Source organism: Oratosquilla oratoria, chromosome 36 (assembly GCF_046742065.1).
Source record: "Oratosquilla oratoria isolate Oo_2021 chromosome 36, ASM4674206v1, whole genome shotgun sequence".
Taxonomy (NCBI): domain Eukaryota; kingdom Metazoa; phylum Arthropoda; class Malacostraca; order Stomatopoda; family Squillidae; genus Oratosquilla; species Oratosquilla oratoria.
Genome location: NC_134812.1, coordinates 13,128,631 through 13,133,630, shown reverse-complemented (window position 1 = coordinate 13,133,630; position 5,000 = coordinate 13,128,631).

The following is a 5,000-nucleotide window of genomic DNA, read 5'->3' as shown; positions in this document are numbered from 1 at the left end:
AGAGTTAATCGATGTGTAGGCAAGAAATGGCTCACTGCCAGTGGTTAACGAATGGAATAGACTTTGTGACCATGGATTAATGAGCGCTGAAACAACCGATTGTTTTAAGAGGATGTTAGATAACATTATGGATAAGGATGACAGATGGTGAAGGACATGGAACAGCGTAGTGTAGAACTTGTGGTCTCTTACAGTCTCTTCCATTTTTATGATCTTATGTTTTTATTTATTTAAGCTTTACCTAAGGAGTACCACGGAAGTAGGGTACCAGGGGAATGAATGAATTTTACAACAAGAATAGACAAACTCAGTGTTGACACAATAAAAGGATAAATACCCTCTATCACGAAAGATGCTAATATACTTTTATCATCGGCTCATCCTTGCTCTTCACCCTATTTATTCCAGTTACATCTTGCCGTGATTCTTTTGCTATTGCTTATACGCTCCTGCCGCCTTCACGCTTAGGGGGGCGCCCTTGGGTCGCACCATTTGTCTCAGTATATTGAAAGTTGATCAGCTGACGGCGAGGCCGGAGAGTCGATATCGGATCGACGAAGAAAGATTTTTCATGGAAGTGAAGTCTGGCGTCCTTCTTGCAAAATCCGAGGCGCGAGATCGTTTCTTCCCCGGGCGGCATATGGAGGTGATTTGGAAATATGAATATTTGCCTGCGATTGTGTGCACGTGAAACAGTTGCGTGTGAGCTGCTCCAGGTGATAGTCGATGGCCTAGCGCATGGGTGGGCAACCCTTGGCACGCGTGCCAAACCTGGCACACTAAAAAAAAAATTCCCTTTATGTGACACCCAGAGCTCACCTCAGAAAAAAGAGAATACGGATATCCGACTTATTTTATATGGCCATTGGTGAATTGGCACCCTAGAAGGTGAAGCGAGGCCGCCCATACACGTATGTGGGCGTTGGCACTCGAGAAAATTTTGTATCAAAGATTATGGTTGATTTCGGCACCCAAACTTAAAAAGGTTGCCCACCCCTGGCCTAACGCATAGTCCTTTCACTCTTGCACTGTTGTATAACATACCAAGAAACATAAGATCACACAAGTCACTCTGTCTATTCAGGATAGGTGATCCTTAGATTCTACACCTTAGATTCTAATTCCTGAATCCCTTTCAAGGTTCTTAGGCTTCCTTGAACGTGTACTTAGGCCTTTATACTCACTCAAGCCAGCTTTAATTAGCTGACTATCCATTGTACCATCGTCCAAATGCTTTCTAGATTTTCAGGAATGTGTAATCCATTTATTATTACAATTTTTGAGAACCAAGACGTGAATCTCACATTCAGGTGGCTACCTACTTCCCGTAAGAGTACATTTCCATTTAATATGCTTTTGACGATCTTCACATAAAAAGACAAATAAATTCCTTCCAAGAACTCTTATTGCTCGCGCCTCTGACACTATTTGTTTCCAGGTGTATAAGGTCTACTTCACCTAAGATGCTTAGTGTAACAGCGACTGTATGTACACGAAATAGACATAAAAAGTACAAAGAAGTCGAGGCGTATAAGGTGCACACCACCTAAGATGTTTAGTGTAAGAACGAATATATGTACACAAAATAAAAATAAAAAGTACAAAAGTCAAGGCATATAAAGGTCCACATCACCTGAGACGTTTAGTGTAACAACGACTATAAGTACACAAAATAGAAAAAAAAATACAAAGAAGTGGAGGAATATAAGGTCTACATCACCTAAGAAAAAATACAAAGAAGACGAGGCGTTTAGTGTAACAGGGACTATATATACACAAAAAAATACACAGAAGTCGAGGCGGTTAGTGTAACACCGACTACATGTACAAAAAAAAAATACAAAGACGTCGCGAGAATGTTGATATTAGATTTTCATTTCAAAAAGAAATACTGCGGTTTTTTTTTTTTTTTTTTTTTTTTTTTTTTATCTCGAAAGGTACAGATATATCGATGAGGGCGCGATGAATGGAATTGCCTGATGGTACCAAGAAGAAAAGAAAATGTCATCCAGTAAAAAACAGGTTAGGTAAGAGAGGCTATATAAATCCTTCATTACCAAAAGAGCAGTACGTGGAAGAAAGAAAAAGTGTATCACGGTACGTAAAAGAATTAGATATTTTTCTAATTTTTTGAAAATAATAAACGTAGAAAAACGATCATACCATTATGCTACATATACTCTCTCTGTGTGTGTGTGTGTGTGTGTGTGTGTGTGTGTGTGTGTAACAGAAAGAAGGAGAGAGAGAGAGAAAGAGGAGGGCTGGAGAAAGGGATACGACCTCAGAACATGTGTATGGCCCAATTTACAGCCGATGATGTAATCTTGTACATACACGCACACACACACACACACACACACACACACACACACACACACACACACACACACACACACACACACACACACACACACACACACACACACATGCACACACACATAAACACACACACACACACACACACACACACACACACACACACACACACACACACACACACACACACACACACACGCACACGCACTCATAAACCTCCCCCCCACACACACACACATAATTTACCCAACAGAGGTACCAGGTGGGGCAGAACTTGGATCAGTTACCAGACGAGCGTGGTACTAATACCCAAGCAACCCGATGTGTGTATGTGTGTGTGTGTGTGTGTGTGTGTGTGTGTGTGTGTGAGAGAGAGAGAGAGAGAGAGAGAGAGGGGGGGGGGGAGGTCCTACAGGGGTGAGTGAAATGGACTGGACTCTCACCAGCAATCGAAGAGAGGTGACGGAGGCGAGCGAAATGTCCTGGCGGAGGTCAGAAGAAGAAAAGGTGCCATCCAAAGCGGAACGTCATGGTAAACTCCTTTTTTTTTTTGGTCGAAGATGAGAAGTCCTTACGACCCAATCGCTGCTGGTAAGGGCTCTAATACTTTCTTCTGGACCTCGCCAGGCCATTTTATTCATCTGAGGGAAGCCTTTCCCAGTTGACGTCTCCATTTTGGTTTCGTCACCTGAGAGTTTTTTTTGTCTTCTTGCGATTTTATTCAGCTGAGGGCGGAGCCCTGTGTCGAAAGGATGAACGGATGATCGTCTATTTCCGGTTATGGTAACGCTCTGATTCGCGCATGGTAATGGTTTCGCTCGTTCATTTCCGGTAATGGTAAGGTATGGTAATGATAATTACACTTCCGGTAATGGTAATGTATGGTAATGATAATTACACTTCCGGTAATGGTAATGTATGGTAATGATTATTACACTTCCGGTAATGGTAATGGCTTTGCTCGTTCATTGTCGGTAATGGTATTGTTTAGTAATGGTAATATTCTGTTTTTTCCGGTAATGACGCCGTTTCGCACCTGGTAATAGTATTACTGTTTCCTGGCTAGTAAAAATTCTACGCTTGGTAATGGTATGACGCAACTTTCTGGTAATGGTATTTTGCGCCTGATAGCAATTCCTGTCCATTCTGCTCCTGGTAATGGCATGGTGCGGATGTTAATTATGGTCTTCGTGGTCTTCTAGTAATTGTATCACGCTGTTCTTCCTTCCAGAGGTGACTTAGCGCTCTTTTGCTTCTGGTGTTGTTTGACACCTTGTACAGTATCACCATCTATTACTTTAGATGGGATTTGTGCTGATTTACTTTCCCGCTTCTTGAGATCTGGAAATAATTTTCTCGCTGGAAAATATTTTGATATTTCCTTCAATGATTTTCTCAATGAAAGATTGTTCTACTTTCATTGGTATCATGTGTCCAAAAGATCGACCGGAGGAGTTTTCACGGGGTCTTCATGGAAAAACTTTTATTTCTGCAGAAAGATCAATATAAGCGTTCCAGGGTGAGACTGGTTTGGCTGTTCAATTGCGGAGGAGACACTGGTGGTGGTACTGGATAAGTAGCCCTTTCTTACAATGTTTCTTCATTTGCGCCCAAGAAGCGATAATTTATTTTGATCTCCGTTGTTTTCCTTTCTTTATACTTCCCCCCGACCCCGAGCCTACATCCCCATCACCGCTCCAAGTTCGACCCTAGTGAGAGTGAGAGAGAAAGAGAGCGATAGAAGAAAGAGTAGCCTTGGACGCACTCTACATTAAGTCAACCCACGGCAAAGTCGCTTCCATGGAGGCCCCCTGCCCACACGACAGACCCCGATGTGAGCCGCCATTGTGCGAACAGCCACTTCCGTAACTTTGCCACAAGTCGGCGGAAAATGCGACCGCAACTGGAAAGAAGAAGAAGAAAGATAGAAAGAGAGAGAGAGAGAAGAGAGTAGTAGAACAGATCTGAGGCCAAGCTTCAGTCAGCTTGGAGCATGATCGCGTTGACGGAGGCCCCTGCTTGCCCCTGAAAGCGAATCCTCATCGCCCAGGTGCAAACACCGTCGCCACGACCAATTCCCGCGCTGTCCAAAGACTCGGCCACAATTGGAAATGCGAAGAACGAGAGAGAAAGAGAGAGAGAGTGGGTCTTACCTGGTTAACTGATGTCTCCCATGTGAACAGATTGAGAAATAATGAACGAGCTGCGAAACTGACAGAAGGATCTTCATCCTTATCCTGAGACTCTTGATGGGGGGATATGATGTCCAAACGGCGTCCTTTCTTTCACGATGAATAAAAAAGACGACAGCACATATAACTCGACCACTTATGAAGGAACGACTGAGCTCTCGTCAGTACTTTGTTCCTCTTTACCACAATCCGTTGTGTTGCTGGATCTTCTGCATTTTCTTCGGTGTTTCTTCCTGTATCTGGACACGAAGAGGAGCAGCATTGTTCTAGCCAACTTCTTTCCATGGTCTCGTCCTGGAAGCTCGGTCTCCTACTGGCTTCCTCGATGTCGCGGAGGTAGTTCTTGTAGAACTCCTCGTAGAGGCGACCGGCGTCCGAAGCAAACATGGAGGGATCTACTGCCATCGTAACCACAACTGGCTCAGAGGAAAGAACCCAACGAGGCTACTCGTGTCTTGTATGGGAACAGGGCCCAGATGGTGGAATGGAGTC